The sequence below is a fragment of the Trachinotus anak genome, unplaced genomic scaffold, assembly GCF_046630095.1.
Source record: "Trachinotus anak isolate AG129_WGS33_773 ecotype Australia unplaced genomic scaffold, CSIRO_AGI_Tana_v1 ptg000018l, whole genome shotgun sequence".
Lineage (NCBI taxonomy): Eukaryota > Metazoa > Chordata > Actinopteri > Carangiformes > Carangidae > Trachinotus > Trachinotus anak.
Window position 1 is genome coordinate 14,850,234 of NW_027273869.1, and position 21,844 is coordinate 14,872,077.

Genomic DNA, 21,844 nt, shown 5'->3' on the forward strand with positions numbered 1-21,844 from the left:
CTGAAGCTAATCACTTGCTAATGTGAAGCTATCATAGGCTATTCTTTGGGAGTCTCAGCTTCCATTTATTTTTAAAACTATTTTCATTGGGGAATCTATGACATTATAAACATGTCTCTGCATTGATTTGTGACATTTTTAGCCATGCTAGCAACACGGCTCTAGATGGAGGGTTTGGAGATTTATAGTCATTGTCAGACAACAAAGCACATTGACATCAGTGACCCCCTGACCTTTCCTACCACGAGGTTGACATTGTTGTTTTTTAGTGACATATTTTGACAGCTTTTGGGTGGATTCACTTGAAATTAGGTGCACATATCTGCGGTGCCCAGAGGATGAATTGCACTTTGTTGATCCTGACTGTTCATTTAGCGCCTCTTTCAGATCAAAATTTTAATTTGTCCAATACTTATGATGGTTTATGATCTGCAAAACAATGACATTCCCATAAGTCTCAGCTATACTTTTGTGCTTGGTGCTAATTAGCAAGTGCTAGCAAGCTCACACACTAGACTAAGATGATGAACATGGTAACTTTAGCTACATTGCTAAACATCAACAGGTCTTTGTATGTTAGCATGTTGATATTCGCATTTAGCTCAAAGCACAGCTGTGCCGATGTCTGACAGGAGTTGTTGTAGAAGACTTGGTATACAACTGCAGCTTGATTGTAAATTTTCTTTATTCTAAGTAAGTTCACTATCTTATAGTGTATGATAGCTGTTGCTGAAAGTCAGTACACAGTCTCTCTGAAACCACTGGTGTTTTTAATCAGGTCATAGTTCTGCCACATGAGCTGGAATCCATGGGACACAGTGTGATGTTGCAGACATCCTTATGGCGAAGGGTGTGGACGGCATGTTGATCCCTTTCCAAAGAAAATTTTTCCGTAAAGGAAGTCCTTTGGCATGGTGGCATGCCAAAGCATGAAAGGAGGATGAGGATGGACATGCAAATCTGCAGAGAGCACTTATAAAAACAAGTGTTTGTGTTTTTGTCCTTCTAAGACAGGATCTAATCTGTAAAAAGGTAGGATTATAATAGAAGAGGAAGTTATGAATTTGTCAACTCCCTATCACTTTTGATCTATGAAGGCCATTTCAATTCCATGTGGCTCTCTGTGCAGCTGTAAGTCCCAAATTCTTTATCAGAGACATCAAAACATGCACAAAAAAACTTTTCATGCGTCTAAATTTGCTGCTTCCGATCATGTGCAAGAATATTTGCAGTATGAGCAAACTTTGAGTCGAGCTGAATGACAGTCGCTGATCTGAGCCGCTTCTCACTGGAACAGCTTCACAAACTTCCCTCTTTCACAGTCGCCACCAAAGAGCTGAATGAGATATGAAGTTTCACTGAGAAAAATAAAAGAGCACTGTGGAGCTATTATGAGAGCAGACTGTGAAATGAGAGTGGGAACTGTCTCTGAGGGAATGTCAAGGTTAGCAAGATTAGTTCTACTTCAAAGGAGGGGGTGTATGTTTGAGAGGATTCATCTTAGAATTGAGATTTCATGTCAGAGGGCTATCCCTTTGTCTGTGCATGAAGAGGCTGACAAATCCCTGGGTCAGTGTTTTTGTCTGAAGGGGGTCTCTCCACAAGAGGCCAAAGAAGCCTACCATACCAGACATTCAAAGCACTGACACTTGAGGGAAAGAGAGGTGTTAGACAGATAAAGCAGCCTTACCCTGTTGCTGCTGTTTGTGCATGTGTCCTATGATAACACATGTCAGCCGCTATCACACACTCCGGGCTGCACAGAGGTAACAGAGAGCGGCCAAAGCCCTGGGAAAACGTGGAGGAGCGTGAAATCACCTTGATCCAAAGATTCCTGCTGCATACCAGTCCACTGAACCCACCAGAGCACAGGGGCCCGGAGATGGGCAGCCTGCCACAGATCAAGAGAAAGAGACAAAGAAAGAGAAAGAGAGAAGAGGTGGAGAGTGATAGTCAAGATCTTTAATCCCAGAGATTGGTTTAAAGCTTAACATCATCTTATGCATTTCCTGTGCGAGATCAAGTAAGTCGCTCCATGAGGGAGGCCTCTCTCGGATATAAACACAGGATTTACTTTTACATGCCAGTTTCAGGGCCAAGCTTGATTACAGGTTGCCCATGTGCTCTGAGTCAAGCTGGCTGTTTGGGTTTACTGACAGTAGAGAAGAGGATGCTATGGCTGGAATGCTGTGGTGTGAACAGCGGTGAACACTCCTCCCAGTGCTGAGTGATAGCTGGTGTAGCTCAGCCAGTAGAGTAGATAAAGTGGCTTCTGTCTGTCACATGGTTGCATACTATATGCTTTCACATCAAGTGATTACACCCCGCTGGAAGTGGGCTAAACGCCCGTTCCCAAACATGAAAAGTAGGCGATGTAAACGTTCATGGTAGTTCTTGCTATTTCACATGCTATTCTGGTCATGCTATCAGCAGCGTGGAGCGCGCCTCTATCACGAGTGTCACACATCAAAGCTGTCCTGTCACTGCCACTCACTGCAGGGTGGCTGTGGGGGGAAACAGGGAAAGAAGGTGCTTTCCAGGAGAAGTTCAACAAATCATGTGCAGGATTGGAGAAATAACTGTTTGGAGCAACATTGCTGCTGTGGTTTTCTTTACCCAGCATGTCATAATTATATTTTTCAGATGTGTAAATCCCACTTCCGTAGTGCTTGAGCAGCTCCCACCGTCAATCCTTAGGATGTGACTGGATGCCCTGTGGTGCAAACAGCTAATTTGCACTCAACTACGCAGCAAGATTAGAAAACAAATGGAGCGTCGTCAAATCAGCACAGGAAAAAGAGGGTGTTCCCCACACAGTGTCCTAGGAATGTTATGGCTAAACTGAAAGCCATCATTCAAACTCAAATGCCAACATTGAGGGGACAATGACGGGACAGACAGCAACATCCGGGCCTGGTCTTTAGTTGTCTCTGTCGTGAACACAAGAGGGTTTCTTTTCTACAGTTTGGGCCTCGGTCACTGCTGAACCCCCCCCCCCCCCCTCTTCCATTTAGTCTGTATACAAGTCTGACGTCCGGCAGCTTGCATCCCTCACTCCTACCAGAGCCTCTGAGAACATTGTCCTATTCTCCACCATGCACTCAGGAGTAACAGCAGACAGAGGAGGGGAGAGGAAGAGGGTACAGTTTAAACAAAAGGGTGTCTATAAGGTGCCAGAACAGGGGATTTAGGCTTGTCCAGCGAAATGCAGCTGTAAAGAATCCTTTATAGGGGTAGTTCAACGTTTTATCCTTATTTCCTTTCTGGTGAGGTGGATGTGAAGATCAATACCACTCGAATATCTGTTTTTACAGTCGGATCTTAGCTTATCACAAAGACTGGAAACAGGGAGAAACATCTAACCTGGCTCTCTCTGAAGGTAACAAAATCCGGCAACCAGCACCTCTAAAGCTCACAAATGAACACCATATTTCATCTAACCAAAAACCAAAGTTTAAAAACTACAATTTGACATTTTATGGATTGTTTTGCACCAGACTATTTGTTGGTTGCAACCAAGTAACTTCTCAAAGTTTCCATGGATGCCTGCTCCATTTCTCATTTCTTTAATCTGTACAAAAACCAAACTGTAAAAATTACAATTTGCTTTTTTTTGCAGAGGGTTATATTCCAGACTATTTCTTGGCAACTGCTGGGAAGTGTTCCCATGCACATAGACCTCTGTAAGAATACAATTTGCTGTTTTTACACTCAAGGAGGGTTAGGAGGGTTTTGTGACAGTCAGACAGAGCTAGGCTAACTGTTTCCTCTCGTTTCCAGTCTTTATGCTAAACTAAACAAACCTGCTGCAGGTTGTAGCCTTATATATATAACAAACAGATAGAAGAGTGGTGCCAATCTTCACATCTAATTCACAGCCAGGAAGCATATAAAACATTAAACTGTCCTAAATTTGCAAAAATTTCCATTCTATTGTACATAGATCTGATTCCCTATCCAAAACACAATTTTTTCTATGTGTGGGGGTTGGGGAGGGACACTTAACACAAAGGGGAAGCCTGGATTAAGTCATAAGTGCCAAGCGACATAGATTGGATTTTAAGTGGGTGAGATCACATCCTCTCATTTCACAGTGAACCAACTCCATGTCAAGAAGGAATCACTTAGATATGTGGATGTGACGAGAGCTGTGTCTGTCCTATCCTTCCCCGAATGCCGGTTTGTACAAAAACAGAGCACGCATGTTAAGTAATATACGATTACGCGAAGAAGACAGTGGAAGACAATGGAAGAGCCCGGCATGCATCAGCAAAAGAGAGAGTGATGTTCATCATGTGAGCATACGGCTAGATGCCTGACTGTTATATAACTCTGCAGTGGGGGCCCCCTTGTTCTGTTCCAGCAGTCCACTCTGAGGTTCCCCCAGTTTTTTTGCTCTTTCGCCTCACAACAGACAGATGTCTCAGGGTGGCGCAGAAGACAAGGGGGGTTGACTGGGCCTCGGCCAAGAGGCAGCGGCTGCCTGTCACAAGTGAACAAGTGTGTGTGGTCAGAGATTAGGGAAGGAAGGACACAAACAAAAATTCCAGCGGAGGAGCTCCTGTGGCAGCTGTGGTTTTCTGAGTGCGAAGGATGCTTGACAACTGGAGCCACCCGATTGGTCGGACAAAGACAAGTGGGTGTGTCCTGGCAGCGGCCGGCTTCCTCTGTGTGATCTTAAATGAGAAGAGTGACAATTCATCAGGGACAGGATGTCCAATAGGAAGACAGATCCCAGGGGTAGATAGAGGGCCTTGCAGCTGGCCACTCAATGACCTTGGATCAAACAAAAGTTAGTCTTTCTCTCTGTCCTTCCCTCAAACACTCTCTGTGCCCATTAAAAAATAAGGCATTAATCAGCAGCAGAGGACTGAACAGTTTCCAGTAAGTCATTTTGTGTGAGTTTATTTTAAACCAATGGGCCTCACTGTTCCACAAATAACATTGCTTTCTTCATCCATTCACTTCCCTTCCACCCTGCAACATTTCCACTCCTGCACACTTACATTTCCCTCCTGAGAGAGAGGAGGAAATGGGGGGCCTCGCAATGTGCACGAATGCTCTTTGAAAGCGGCTCTAGTGAGGCGATATGCTCCTTATAAACGGCGAGCAGGGAGGGTTTCAGGGTCGGGCTGCTGGGGCCTGGACTGTCTGGGAGCTGCCTGGTGTTTTCCTGTGTGTGATGCATGCTAACCCTGGGCCCCCTCGACTTCGGCTGCGGCATAAAGAGGCCTCTGTAAGGCTGAGTCAGCTCCAGCCCTAATTCACATCATTGGTCTCATTACTTGATTAAATTCAGCAGGGAGACTCAGAATGCCCCTATTCCCCCCAAAAACGTTGTATGCATTCAAACAGAAGGATGAAAATCAACCTGTTACCAGTATGAGAGCTGGAGCCTCCCACAACAATGGTCCTCACGTACTGCGGAGAGAGAAACAGGCTGTGAGCTGCAGCCAGACCAAACACATCGATGCACACAGTGATAATTTCTATCAGTTTAAAAGATCTAAGTGGGAGTGGGAAATGTTGTTTCTGTGACGGAACTCTTGTCGTAATGACTTTGTCTTAAAATTGAAAACATTCTAGTATTCATGGCGTTGCAAAACAGACTACATTTATCTGATTACGCAAAGAAGACAATGGAAGAGTGTGTGAAAGCAGGAAGAAAAGCCTATATAGAATGATATGGTCCAGAAACGACCACTTCACTTTAACCACAAGACAATTGTCTGGTCCGTCGCTCGCCTGCTTTGAGCTTACCACTGCAGTTGGCAAGGCAAACAAACAAACACTTTGGGTGGTGGTGAAATCTAACGTTTCCCTTGCATATTGTGCAATTTGGCATTCCAGAGAGCCCAAGTATATAAAAAAAAATAAAACACAAACAGAGGCATACCAGGCCTATCTGCAGGAAATGCCATGATATGAGTTAGCATGGTGATGGCGTTGTCAAGGATGGATGACAACATCATTCTCCTCCCGTCCCCTGACATCCAGCCTGGCTTTGATCCTGTCATGGGTGGGGGGGCCTCCAGTGGACGTCCAGTGGAGCAGAGGGGCCAACCTGCTGTGTGGTGCCCAGACCATTAACTTGAATCTGTATCCACCAGGGCGTTCCTGTCTCTGACCATATGCCAAGGGATTTCACATACTGAGCAACATTACTCAAATCATCTCATCTCTCACTCAAGTGCAAGAATATGAGACACAACACAGCAATTGCTCTGTCCTCTGATAAAAAAGATGAAATCTGCATTCCTACAAATTACACAGTTAGAGGAATAGTTTGACATTTTGGGAAGATGAGAAGATTGATTCCACTCTCATGTTTGTACACTCAATATGAAGCTGTAGCCAGGAGACAGTTAGCTTAGCTTAGAATAAACATTGTAAATGTTGGGAAACAGCTAGCCTGGTTATGTACAAAGGCAAAACAAATCTACCCACTAGCACCTTTAAAGCTCAAAGTGCAAAAATAATTTGGTCTGATTAAACAAATGAGATAAAACATGTTAATTAATGAGCTTTAAATGAGCTATTTTAAGTTTTGCTATTGCCACATCGCAAACGTTAGCATCTCATCGCAACAGCAGCTATTTACTTACTAGTCCTGCAAAGAGCTTCAGTCATTGTTGTGTTTAAAAGACAAGAGTTTACAACACGCCCTCTGAGCAGCGCTACTGCTTCAGTGCAGAGTGGAAGCTACACTGACTCGGTATCAGAAAGGCTGGTAAGACAGTAAGTAAACAGCTGTTAAAGCTAATGTGGGCTGTAATCCGCAGTAGAAAAAACGTAGAGCTACCTCCTTTAGAGATGCTGGTAGGTGATTTTGTTACCTTTTTAACAGAGCCGTTTGGAGTTTTGTCACTATGCTAAGCTAACGGGTCGCTGGCTCCAGCTAAGTATTTACAATATTTTTTCTCCTGTAATTTGCCATTGTACAACAGTTCGCTCAGCATTTTCGCAGCATGTCTTTTCCCCTTCATACATCTCTTTGGGTGCAGCCCTCTTCGGTTCAAAATCCAGTTTAACAGGCTGAGCTTTGGTTTAGACACAAAGAGTGCAAAAAGTACTTCCACCCCAGACAAAACCAGTTGAAATCAAAACCCGGAGATTAGTCTTAATCAAATAACAAGCTTGCAGAGCCAGATACCAGGGCTTTGTTACCAAGCTAAGAGCCCCCTGAGCAATGAGAGGAGGATCAGGCCGATCATGATACAACATGCTACACACAGAAAAATATTTCACACTGCTGCAAATATGACATTTGATCCAAATAAAAATTCCCACAAGGACTGCCATCTTTAGGAGTCTATCAGCCCTGTTAATAATAGTTACCGCCCAAGAAAAAATTTTTTCCTCTTTGCTTAGAGTCAACGAAGATCAACTCATCAATTCTTCCCACCGAAAGTCTGGGAGGAACAGGCCCTTTTCTGATAGTTGTTCAAATGTCAGCCACAGGCCAGCCTACACTGGGAAAGAAGGAGGTTCACAGTGCTGCTGCAGCCTGAAGCTGCGATGCTCTGGTTGATCTTTGGTCACTGCTTCCCAGGACCGAGGCCATGTCCCTGGGGAGTCCTGCTGAAGTTCCGGCTATGTCACCTTGCATCCTCAGCACTCTCATTGTAGTGACCTACATACTGTATGCAAACAAAAATATGCATATAAGACATCACATCAGACCCCTGCTTGCCCTGTAAGTTACCACTATGCAACGCAGCTGCTACATGTTCTGGTCAGAGCTGTGGGTTGGTCCAGAGTCCAGACTGAAATATCTCATCAACTTTTGAATTTCTGTGAAATTTAATACATGTATTGAACGTCTCTAGGGAAAGAATTACAGTGACTTTGGCGATCTCCTGACTGTTCCTCTATTATCACCAACAGGTCAAAGTTTTTATGCATTCAGTGCATTCAGCTCTGTCATAGTCTGGTTTATGACCAAATACCTGCAAAACCTATGACATTTCCATCAGCATCAGCTGTACTTTATGTTAAATTTACAAATCTAAAACACCAAACTAAGATGATGAATATAACAAACATCTAACTATCAGCATGTTAGCATTGTCACTATGAGCATGATGCCTCAAAGCACTGCTGTGCAGCTTCCCATAGTACAACACTATATCCTACATAACATCATTCAATGGATATAGTGCAAACCCCTCCCACTGTCAGTGTCACTATAAAACTTGCAGTTATTTCATTCTCATGGAAATTGAGAGAGAGCTGCTTCCCTAACAACCTAGGATGTCTTTGTTTCCGATCCTTATGTAATCATTGATAACAGGAAGTAGTGAGGCATATGTTATGGTTGGAGCTACAGCCAGAGCTCAAGCCCTTGGTCAGGATTCCCACTGTCACTGAGGAAATGAAAGCACAGGGAGGCTGTCTTTATGGTTAGCCCATGAAGACATAAATACTCACTGGAAGAAGCAAGACTTTCAATCGGACAGCAGAAAAACTGATGACTGGGCAAAGAACGAATTGCACAAGATGAAACAGTCTTATAGAATGATCTCCAAAAGCTGCTCAAAGCCACTGAGACACACAATGCAGCATTGGATTCCTTCTCTTGACCTGGTAAAAAAGCAAACATTCTTTAGGAATGTGTGAAATGTGCTGCGTGGGAGGAGAAGTTTGACACATGTGGCTGTTTGCTAGACATGAAAAGCTGCCAGGGCTTTCAAGGTGCGGCTCCTCTCTCTCCACCCTTTGCAGTCACGGCTGTCAAATTGATATGTGTTCTCAGATGTGAAGGGGACTGTATATGTTTGCATTCTGTAGGGTTTCCCGAGTTCAGTCTGTGGCTCGTGCAAGTACAGTCACGGTGGACATAATTCCCACATCACAACTTACATTTAGAATCACACCCTGCTGTAACATCATCTATAATGCCCTACAAAGCCAAACTACAGTGGCTACGTATTATGTCAAAGCTGAGTCAAGACCAGAGTCTGACTTTACCTTAGCATATAAAAATGATTATGCCATAGAAATGTGTAAAAAGCATAAGAAAATCAGCATGAACTAAACTGCAGTGGCTGCATTCTGGCTAGTTGAGGTTAGCTGGTGAGGTAGCATTAACTAAAGCTAATTCATCCACTTTTCCCCATCTATCCTCTACTTGAAAAATCTATTTTGTTGCTCCAACATCTTAGTAACTGATAGATCTATGGGCCGTGATGATTTACTTTAGCGACTTAAGGATTAGGTGCAAATGACTAACGTTTTGATATGTACCGGGTCAGAGACAAACAACAATGGCAAAGATTTGAAGAGAAATAACTAACCTCCTCCAGGTAGAGACCAGTCTCTTATTGGTTTACAGGGGTGGGAGGTACTTAGTCTGTAGGCCAATGTCATGACCGCACTCATTGAAGAAGGAAGGTACAACAGTGTGACACAGCACAACACAATATTACTCATAACTAGAAACAACAGCGGCGTGATAAAATCATAAAAGGATTAATGCTGTATGATTATTGTGACATGGTGAAGATAAAGATAAGATGAAAGGCTCATCTCATCACTGAGTCAATGTGGTTTCACTGCACTTAGTAACTGAGTTTACTACCCCACAAAGATAATTGTGATCATAGTCGAGAAACATCTAAGAGTTCCACTTAATATCAGCAGTATAGCAATTAAAATGAAATAAAATGAAATAAGGTTTTGTGGTTGATATCTTTGTTGCACAGTTTTGGTCACTGTTTTTTTTAGTTACCTAAGTGCACTATACATATACATATATACATACTAGACACATAATCTGATGATTAGAAATCGGACAGCCAGGTTCAAGTGCAAACTTAGCTGTGAGAGACAGATTGAGGCAGGAATCTTGAAGTCAGACAGGCAGAATATGAAGTGAACTAACAGGCTGGTGAAGATCTAGCAGCTGAGGCTTGTGACTGCAGACTATTATAGTTCAACAGAGAAGAACAACAAAAGTATCAATGGCCAACAACAGCTGGGTCTGCTTCCTCCAAAGAACAGAATTTGATGGATGGGGAACATGATATAGACCTTTCCATTGTGCAGCCTCACCACAGCCTATATGACATTTGATATTTCAGTGGACATGTCCAGTCCAGAGTAATCGTCTTGACATGACATACGGAAGCGTTCAAATCTAAAAAATGCAGAGGACACGTGTCATTTTCGTCCAAGTTGTGAAATGTGCTTCTTTCTCATCTTACAGATAAGAAACACAAATATATAACATTCAACTGGTTGAGAGTGTACGCACAAGAGGGGGAAAGTGATAACACATTCCCTTATGCTATAATCATTTCCTCCCTCCAGTGCAGTTTCTGCCTCGACAGCTTGCTCACCAGCTGAGAGACACAGAGGATGTACTGGGAAATGTGCATCAGCAGCAACAAAAAATGAAAGATAGGCTACCACGAAACTTTTTGTTCTTAAGTTCAAGCTTTGATCAGCTCTTAGAGTGGAGTTTGAGACACCTGCTCATTCAAAACAAGCTTTTTATCCTCAGATGACTTATGACAGGAAGTGAAAGGCAAAGCCATTATTTTCATAGTAAAAGGTTTCACACCAGCAAAACCAAAGTTTCTCACCAGGGCTGAGAGGCTGTTTAAAAATACACTTAGAGACTTTGAAGACACAGTGAAATAGAACATACATTTGTCTTCCTGTTACCTCTTATTGTGTGCCAAATCTATGTAATAATAAAAAAAGATTTACTTAATTAGTAACTTAATTTTGTCATCTCTCCCCATCCTCCCCCTCCTTATATCACAAGGTGAGAGAGGTGTGGGTGGAAATCAGTTATAGTCCTCTACATCTCTGCATTGCACGCCCATTTTTAATCGAGCCAGTCAAATGGATGATTTTATGGAACGTTTACCCAACTGACATGTTCCGTTTCTGCAGTGATCTACATTTTTATTTTACCAGTGGCTCAAATACATGGTCGCTCACAGTGGAATTATCAAAAAACTCTGAAATTCCCCTCTTTGCTTGAAGGAAAGCTGTAGCGACTTTCAGCCCCTTGTTTTGGTTCTGGTTTTACTGTTCTGATTTGGTCTCAACCTGCAGCTGGCAAGTGTTTTATTTAGCAAAAAAGCTTCATTGAACCCACTGTGCGCTGTATTCTCAGCAAAACAAAGTTAGCGACTATAGCTGGTGAACAAAGTTGAGAATTTAGCAGCTAAAGAATCACATTTAGCCCCCAGGAGTTGGTGGATGGAGACCAAATGGATGTGTAGCTAAATAAACAACTGTTTGTTAACGTGCTCACCACAACAATGACACGTTGTATTTAAAGCTTCAGAAATCAATTAGTGCTGCTTTAAGATACAGATGCTCTAACTGCTGTTTTAATAATCAGGTTTCCATCTGAATATCATGAAAATGTAACCAAATCTCCTTAGAATTGGCAATAGAGAACGCAAATAAATGCACATTTCCATCCACTACTGTTATGCAAATGTTAGTAGTTGGCTCACTGAAATAAACAGCTGGTGGCTCTAAGGCCGGGAACACATTGGCTGCGTGGTGCGGCGGCTGCAGAACATCTTTGTTTTAATTTCGAGATCCATGTTAATCAGTTAGAGTGGACACACTGTGCCTGTGTGACATGTGTGTCACACACCTAGCGGCTGCGTTGCATGATCTAGAGATTCGGCATCTTGCATGACCCACGCAGTTCCCAGCAAAAAATAGACAGGGATAAGACCTGCTGACCTGTTTTTGTTCATGTTGACATCATACCAGCAACATTATATAACACCGACACCTTTCACTATAGTCTGAAAGCCTAAGCTGCATCTTTATATGACACAGACATGAAAAAATATAAATGTATTTTTCACATTTTAGCAGCTGCATGTGGAGACAGTGACATTTTCTGTCAAAAAATAAATTAGAAACTAGTTAATAATGAAAAGAAATCCAACTTTCGAGTAGCCTGCAAACTTTATGTAGAAATATAGAGCTGGCAGTAAAAATGATGCAGCAGTCAGTGTGAACACACACGTGTGCAAGGTCAGCAACGCAGCCGCCACACACACACACACACACAGGCACGCAATGCAGATAGTGTGTTCCGGGCTTAAATTTTTTTCTTTCTCTTTCGTTAGTTGGGTGCGATTAAAAAAATTGCAGAAGAACATGACATTATCAAAAGAGCAGCAGCCAAACATCAAACAATGGAAAACTGTGTGAAAGATAATATGGAAATATAGTTTATCTGTTTGTTCCATGTGTTAATTTGGAGATGATACTCCAACTTTTCTACCTCAGCCAAGCGGAAAAATATTTGTTTGTGATACTTCAACTTTTTTTTTCAAATCTCCACTGTTTCCGCTCGAGTTACTGAAAATTTGCATAAAAACAGATGGAGGGAAAATCACTTCATGTGACTTTAAACACATCTTTTAAAATATTCTGCCGTTAAGAAATAAATAGTAAGAGGAGGATGGTGAGAGTGACCTTTGTTGCATGCATGAGCAGTCTGCATCGTATCTTCCAGGCCACAAGACACATTGTATTTACTTCATCATGGTAACAACACCTACGCTAAGTTATTGCAGTGCACAGCTTCACAGCTCAGTGCGGTACCTGACAGAGTACTGAGAGTGAAAGCATTCAAGGAACCTTTCCAGCGAGAGCAGTGCAGCTCGTCTGATTTTTTGCTCAGTCAGTGGTTTTTGCCCACAGACGCAGAGTTGCATCTTGGCCCTTACAGAAACTGTGATGTTCACACCACCTACAAGCTCAGTGTGACCTTCTGTGCACAGCTTTTATCTGTCACTGATGTGTGGGGAAACAACAATGGACAACAGACAGGCAGACGGGCACGTGCCAACACGCTAAGCACTGCGCCCTATTTTGACACAGCAGGAACGCATGTTTTCCCACACAGAGGCTCTGGAAACCAAACATGTTCTCACAACTGGTCTTCTAGATGATAACAGGGAGGTTTATGTAATCCTCCGCCTATGTAATCAGGAGATCAGTACACCTCAGATTTTTGTACAACCACCACATAGCATGAAACATGGTGGCATGACTGAGCAGCCTCTATAAAAGATAAAGACTGTGCTTTATTAGCGCGGAGGTAACCAACATCCCTGCCGGGCCCATGTGTTGTGTGTGAGACTGGCCACAGGGTAGAACCAGGTCTCATTCACAGATCCACTGCAACCAATTAGGCTTACTCAGGTTGCCACATCAAATAGCCGCTTAAAAATCTAAAGGGATTAGTTGTTTTTGCATGTTATTGTCCCGCTGATGGGATCTCGCTCTACAAGACACACATCTGAACCTGCAGAGGTTTAATCTCATTTCCAGATGTTTCATCCTCTGGCCATTATTCACATGTGCTGGGAATTTTAGAATGATGCCTTGTGGAGCTTTACATCATCTGTCATTAGTAATGGATCTGCATTGTGAGGCATGCGAATTTCTTCAGAACTGAGAGAAATTACACATCGATTTTAATATCACAAACAATCACTGGCTGTGGCTCCTCTGCAGCCCAGAGGTGCAGCACTTCAGGCTGTCTGTAATGGAACTTTGTGTGGGCTGAGAGCTCACTGACGTTGGCTCTCACAGAAACTTCCACATGAAAATGCTTTTGCAATGTCATATTATGGAGAATAGGCGCAGTTATCCAGACGACTACAGCAGTGGATTGTACAGCAGATCAAACAGGCTGGCCTGGGGCGCGTTATATCAGATTTCATTTTGAGTTGAGGCCCTTCATTCATTTCTGACATTTACAGTTGGATCGGCGCACCCCTCTTCGAGGCCTCTTGGCTCTCCATCTGCGCTGAGGCCCCACCAGCCACTCTGGAAAAACCCAGTGCATCTGACTTACATTGCCTGGCTCCACTTGTGTGTTCTGTTTGGCCCGTGCCGCTGGAGGAGGAGAGCGGGCCAATTACCAGCCGCCGCTCCGAGACCAATATGATGTCATCCTCCCGCTCCGCCATAACAGGCTGCAGATGAGAGGGGCTGGGCCTCTCAGCAGCCTTACTCACTTAACAAAAAGCAGAAAAGAATTTAAAAAAAAATTCAAAACAGTATTGAATATCTGTGAACATTAACATTTTTCTTCATCTTAACTTACTTATTATCATTTAAAGTGGGCTCTAATGCATCACAGCCTGTTAGGAGCACAACAGACTGGAGATAGCGAATGTTTATCTCATGAGCCAGAGCACCTTGTTTGAATAAGACTGATAACAGCCCATGAGAAAACAGTGGGAATGCCATAGTGTATTAAGGCCTGTACATTTCACAGATGTGAACTGGAAGCAAGTTTTCAGAGCCAGAACCTCAAATGTGTTATCAGCGTGAAAAATCACCTGGATGATATAGCTGGTGTGCCACTCCCTCATTCCTCAAAAGGCTGCAGTCAGCAACTGCGTCCTCACATATCAAAGGAGAGAATTCAACAATCACGCTGAGAGTGGTGGAAAAAAAAAAACAAAAACACTGAGATACACTACGACGCAGACCCGTGCACTCATTCACACTCCGAATGCACAATGGCAAAACTCTGGGGACTACTTAAGTGCTATCCCACAAGGTCTTGCATTTCCTAGGAAGTCTTGAAGCCACATCAGGGAATCTGAAGGGGCCTGTGGGCTGCAACAGATCTCTCATTTCCCCACATACTCCATCTCCAACGCCCACCAACCACACTCTGCGTATAGACTCTGGAGATGATATAAAGCCTGAGCCGATAGCAGGCCACAGCTCAGGGTATAAACAAATGGCAGCTTTAACTGTTTAGGTGTGCTCGGCTGTGATTTTATCTCCATGTGAAAAGTAAGTCAGTCGGTATCTGTACAAAAAGCTTTGGGGAGGAAAGCCATCAACAACTGTCAACACTCATTTGTGTGCAGAGACAGACAGTGTTAAACAACCTGCAAGTTATGTGTGAAATGTGGACGTTGAAGAACTTTTCTCTGATGCTATTCATACTAACAATGCTCAGGAAGTCTTCCTGTTCAGCAGCAGATCTTTAGTTGATTAGTTTCATCAGCAAGTTGTTGTGATCTGTGAAATGTAAATAATTGAGGTTAGCATCGTTGATGCTGTGTGTACACAGGGATTCACTGCAGCTTTACCCCGCGCAGGTAATAAGACAATGAGAGCGAAGGAAGGATTAAATACATCATGAAGTTTAGCAAGTTCACAACCTTAGTTTAGCTTGTTAGCATGCTAACATTTGCTAATTAGCATTGAGGCTAATGGTAATGTCTTTAGTTTTGAAGTTATTTAGTAAGAAATCAAACCATTGAAATGGACTAAATATAAAGTTATTAAAGTCCATCCTGAGGCGGACGTGAATGTGTACCACAGTAATCAAATAGTTGTCGAGATGAAACCACAAACTTAAACCTCGTGTTGGCGTTAGAGGGAAAAGTCCGAAGATCACCAAAGTCATTAGGAGTCGTCCTCCTGGCACCATGTATATGTGTCGAAAATTTCATAGTAATATATCAAACAATTGTTGAGCTATTTCAGTCTTAACCAAAGCACTGGATGGACCCCCTGACTTTGCCATCCATAGATCCATACCACCAACAAGGCTGAAAATGTTCAAATCTGTCCCACTAAAATATGAGAGAGCTGGCCTGCAAGAGTCTCATCCATCACTGAAAAGTAACTCACACTCACATAGCTGAAGACACATTATCATGAACATCTATTGGTATTTGTTGTGGGAGAGTGAAATGCTTTGACAGTAAATTCCTCTCTAAATCTTCGCAAGCCGCAGTTCAGATATGGCTCAGGGGAGGGAGGGTGAAACGAGGCCAGGCACTTAACCTCAGCATGAGGCGGTAAAGGAATGAACTTCATACCTTTACAAATGAAAAAAAAAAAAACTATTGGTGTAATAATTCATGATTAATTAAGGGGAAGAAAAGCCATCATATATTTTCAGCTGAAAGTGTAGAGGTTTAAGGCATTGGCCATGTGTACATGCTGCATCAGCTGCGGGCCTCTCTTGTAGTTTCTCTCTCCTTTTGAAAAAGTCCCTAAAACAATCGAGTGGTCCGCAGATGATCAAAGGGACAAACAAGCTTTTTTCTTGTGAAATACTGCATGTTTACTTCTTTAGTGCTGTGTAATTCTTCAAATCAAACAGTCTGAGAGGAAAAAATCAACTGCTCAGACTTTTTGTTATGAGAGGTCACAAACAGACACAACTTAAAGTGATAGTTTGGATTATTTGACGTGAGGTTGTGTGAGACACTTAACCGTAGTCAGTGTGTTAGCTGCAGTGGACTCAGATCAGTGCGCTGCCGGTTTAGAGAAGCAGTTTGGGAGCACAGGCGCAGAAGTTGAGTTGTGCGCAGCTACGGACTGGGCCATCCACAAGAACATGTTTTAGCCACTTAAAGAACACCCACAGAAGAAAGCCGATATAAATGTACGTCTCATTTCGAATATTTTCTCTGCCTTACCTTCCTGTCAAACAGCCCTTTCCTTTTGAAACTACTGTTTGTGCACAAGGGCAATATATTACTCTGCAGATCAGCTGTTTGAGTCAGGCAGAGCTAACCATAGGTGCACTTGTGCATAGGAATACATATTTCCGTGGTTCACAAACTGTCGTTTCAAAGGAAAGGGCTGTTTGACAGAAAATATATTCTAAATATATTCTAAATAAAGTGTACACTTAAACTGATATTAGCTTTTTTTCTGTGCCCAGTCCACAGCAGCACATGGCTCAGCGTCTGTGCTGTGCTTCTTGGCTGTTTCTCCAAACTCGGAGTGCACTGATTCATGTCAAATAATCTGAACTATCACTTTAACTTTAAAGGAATAATCTGACATCTTGGGAAATAGGACAGCGGTGCAGAAAGTTTTGTTACATTTGGACAGAGCCAGGCTCACTAAGCTAAGTTAACTGGCTGCTCGCTGAACTCATCTAACTCTCTGCCAGAAAGCAACAAGTGTAATTCACAAGATTTTACTTAAAGCATCCACAAGCCAAAAATGTTGGCTTGTGAACCACCACTTTGTCACCTCTCTCTACTGTCATTATCAAATAAAGGCAAATAGTACCAGACAGGATTTGTATCAGGGGATATGGACCAGGGCTTCCATGCAGACGTCCAATCAGAACTCTGCCCATCCTGTCCGCAGAATGAGCGACCTAACTGTCTGTAAATACGACAAATGAAGGATGTACTTCGGTTATCCAGAGTCCTATCATCCTCTTTCATGGGGGCTGACCCCTCTCTGTAAGAAGACCCCCACCTTGTCAGTGTGTCTTTGGGTCTGTGTCATAGAGACTGTGTGAGCTATGCCCTGCTTCGCATTCCTCTGCCATCCAACCTCTGTCCAGCCTGGACTTTCCCACAGAACCCTAAACCCTGTGAATGAGAGTAGGCCTTTGTTTCAGGCATTTTTCATCCTGATCCCAGCAACTTCCCCATGGTGGAATGCAACAGGAATGCCAGCGCCAGCTACCTGGCATTAGAGAGTCTTTGTGCGGAAATAGGAGAGGCTGAAGGAGAGAGCAGGTCAAAGAGGTTTGACAATGGATAGCTCACTTCTCAAGGTGCCCAGCCCATATTACAGATAGGTCTCTCAGACAAGGCAAGGTGCACCGAGGAGAAGCGAAAGAAACATCTTTTTTTTTTTTTGCATCTAGGTCAGTTTCGCTATGAGCTTTCTCAGTGTCACATCCGTCAAGTTTTATCCTTCTGTACAAATTATTAACTGGAGCACTGATGTACCAATTGATTGGCATGCATACACAACCACAGCTGAAATGTGTGTCTGCAGCAGTTAACAGGTTGTTGTGAGCTTATCACTTGCTGAAAGCTGGAACGGTGAGGCAGCGGTTACCCTCAAGGTGCAATTCCATTCATTCCTATAAACTCAGAGACCAGCAAAGCAGAATTTCAATTTGAGGGATGCCATGTGAAGATGAGGATTTATTAAGACGCTTTCTGATAATGTTGAGGTCCGTTTTTTGCCTCAGAAAGTCACAGGAGTTCATTTTCGCTTTTGGTTTTTGAAAGACATGCAGCTGGGATTCTGGAGCTGATGCAAAGCACTGCATAACCAACATTGAAAACATGTAAGACCATAAATAATGAGACGTTCACACCGGTAGGACCGGCAGAGGGGCCACCAGTGTGGAGGCACACTGTGTACATGTCAGAGCAGGAGCTCGCTTTGAGGCAGGACGCCCTCAAACTGACAGACAGACAGTTACCTGGGCCCGTCAGTAAAGCCATTTCATATGTAACCTGAGCAGCCTGGCTTCTAAGACGATGGCTGATCTTCACTGGATCCTGTGTCTGATGATAAGGAGCTGAGATAAGGCGCTAAATGAAGGGTAACGACAGAACTATGAAGACGAGGGTGGATCATCAGGTCACACAGAGGTGATACTACATGTGATAACCACAATTACCAAGGGGCCTCCACTCACCTCCTGTGAGAACCAGCATCTGCAACCTGCTGCCAACTCCTCTCGGTTGGAAGTCCACTTCATAGTAAATATAAATAACCTGAAAAATAACTGCGATTGAACATGTGTGATTAGCTGCTAAATAGCAGTGTCACTTGCCATTTTGAGTCAACCAAAATGAAAGCGAATCAACCCCAACCTCAGTTCTAGTCCAAACCACCCAGACCAAATTTGAGCTGCCCTATTTCTTTGCTGTTCACTTATAGCAGTTTGACTGTTCGACATCCCTTTTCCTAGAAAACTCAGCAGATGTTGTATTTATTACACCAGCCTGCCAAGAATCTCGGGGAGGACAACCGAACACGTGAGGAGAGAGGGAAACTTTGTGTTGACCAGACTCCCCTTCTCCCTCCTGAGAGGAAATTTTATGAACTCTCTGGGGAAAGATAAGGCTTCTTCCTCGACACGATACTCATACTACAAATTCCTCTAAAATCGCTGCAGTATATTCACAGACTAATGTACGTGTTAACACCTAAATCTAAGAGATAGTTGCCAGAATTCGCCGCCATTTTGAAACTGGAGGTGACAGGTAACAAATCAAAGCAGATCTTAGACACCCCTTCCTAGATGGCTATAGTTAGATTTTACTTGTGGACTTAGGTCATTTGAACCATGGAGGATTTCTTTTTATAGAAAAATATGCAGATACATTTTCAGTTCTGTGCTCCTTTATCTGATTTACCAAATTTTTTTATATGAGAGGAAAATCTAAGTCATGCAGCAGACATTTGCCTTCAGTTCTTGTTTGCTATTTACTTAAGCAGACTTCACCATGGTCACCAGGCCTGAGAGCAAAAGAGAATCATTTCCTATTTCAAACCTCATTATGTAACCAAAGGATAACTGTGAGAGCTGGCTGCCACCCCTGAAGCACCCATGAGATTTCGCTGTTAGATTAGGTTGTATAGAATAAGAGCTGATGAGGGCCAATCAGGATGCAGCTTGTTAAAGAGTCTTAGTTTTGACATTATGGAGGAAACATCTTCCTTAACAGAGTCATCCCTTAGGGGAGTATACCTGCAAGTTTAACAGACAAGTACAGCCACCATTCACAATCTCTGAGCAGAAAAAGGGGAACCGTGTAGAGACAGTACACAAATGAGTTCCTGTTCAGGCTGTAAAAATAAAACCAGAAGATGAAACCTGTAAATTCTGAATGAAACAGACAACTGAAACACTGCCCCACAAGCCAAAGCACAGACGCTTCAGTCAAAATTAAGACTTGCATCTTTTTGATGTCTGTTTTATCATATAAAATCATTATGCCATGTATAATTTCCATGAAACAGTAGGTTAAATTTGTACAAAACAGAGCTGAAAACCACAGTAACAGGCTGTGTAGTAATGAATTATGAGTAAAAGCTAGCTGGTGAGATAGCTACAGCATTAGCTACCATTAAACCTAAATACTTTTAAAGCCAAGAACATCCAGTTTGATGAACTAAAGTTTTGGTAATTCTCATTTCACGTAAATGATGGAGGCAGTAAATGATGAAGACAAAAAACGGTAACTAAACTTCTGCTAAAGCTAACCAACTTTAGCTTAGCAAAGTCGCGGTGGCTGCTATCACAGTGTTTATGTGGAGGAATTCATGCAGACGGTTAAGCTATATTTAGCTTATGTTTAAATAAATTAAATTGTAAATATAATTAATTGTGATTAATCATATTAATTTCAGTGACACTTTATAATACAGCCCACACTTTTGTTGCATCAGGTACCAATAAAATTCTTAGTGGTTCCTAATTTTACTTAAATGTTAACTGGGCATTTTAGAGGAAAAGTTAATTAAATTCTTATTTTTGTAAATACTACAGGGTAAAGTATTGGAAAACAGGCCTGAAATTTGGTAAAAATCATTGTTCTTTCTGTGTAATAATGTGGGAACTGCAACACATTATAGTACAGCTACTGGTATTCCTTAATGTTACCTTGATTTCAATATAAATACAGTATTTTTTCTTAAATGATAGTTATTATGTAGGTTTAGCGGCAAAGAGTTTTTGTGAAACTAAGCAATTCTAGCCGCTCTGGGGCTGCACTTGCTCACAGTGACAGTAGCTAATATAGTGATGTTTAGCAGGTATAATGTTTATGATATTCACCATCTTAGTTAGCATGGTAACATTTGATAATCAGCCATGAACGTCTGTAAATTTTATAGGAGTCCATCCAGAAGTTGTTGAGATATCTCACTAAAAGTCAAAAATGGCACCATGACAGCTGTAGAGGAAAGGAAGTCATTAGGATTCATCCTCTGGGGACCATGAATTTACAACTTCATGGCAATCCATCCAATAGCTGCTGAGATATTTCCAAGTGGTGTAACAACAGACTGACATTGCCATAGCGACAAGCTGCTTACATGGCTAAAAAGGTATAAAATAATAATACATCCATGATTACAACCTTTATCTGTTACACACAGAGTTCACAGTTCAACTTTACTGCTTCCTTACTGCTCTCTGCCTTCATATGAACAGCATGAGGGTTATTCTTTGGCATTATTTTTGGTGATCATCATCAAGTAGACAGAGGGCTGGAATACTGGTTTGCTGTGTGTTGCATTTGAAAAATTCAAGTCAGACACAGGCATTTGCTTGTGAAACCCTCCACACAAAAAAGGGAAAATTTAAGAGTGGTTCTCAAATAGCCAAATTCCATTTTCTCCTCGACGCATCACAGTGGTGTGCTCACCTAGTAACTGGTAAACACACATCAACAATGACTAAAAAGCATTAATGAACCTTGAGATATTCTCCCAAAGAAAACAGTTTAAGTGTTGCCACACTGCAAAGCCCGAGGAATATCATCCCTGCTGCTATAGCCTATGTGCCCCAGTAGGACTGTTTACAACAGATCTCTGCCTCAGTTGTGGTTTCACTGATATATTGTGTCACTATCACTGCTGGAGAAATTTAACAACAGACCATAAGGTATCCTTAGCTGACTAACACCTGACCAAGATAAAGAGCTACAACTAAATTGCAGAGATTATGATCTGCAATAAAGTGTCTGTGAAACCGCATCCAGGGGCCAGAGCTCAACCTTCAAACAACAGAGACAAAGACCTCATGCATGTGTGACGCGTGCTTGAAGAGAAACTAAGACGTCCAGTCAGACTTCACACAGCACATGTGGCCTTGGGGTGTGCTGCCTGTGTCACACTGCGGCATTGTTAGTGTGTAATGTGGTCAATGTCAGGGTAGTGCTGGACAGCTGCTCATCTAACTTGACACATGACAACATAAATGACACATAAAACCCAAATCAGTTCTCTGGAAATGGAGGAGCTATCATAATCTAATGTTTCCTCTAAAATTCCACATGGCCTTCTTGTTTACAATCAGGACTACCTGTCT

General features: G+C 42.5%; 1 long non-coding RNA gene across 1 annotated transcript; it reads right to left on the bottom strand.

Annotated features, from left to right (window-relative positions):
* Positions 1–5,925: 5,925 nt before the first annotated feature.
* Positions 5,926–9,604, bottom strand: LOC139635548 (uncharacterized). Its single transcript, XR_011694249.1, has 2 exons — positions 6,606–9,604; positions 5,926–6,123 (listed from the first exon to the last, which is right to left on the bottom strand). It is a non-coding gene; the product is annotated as an uncharacterized lncRNA (long non-coding RNA).
* Between the last annotated feature and the right edge of the window lie 12,240 nt (positions 9,605–21,844).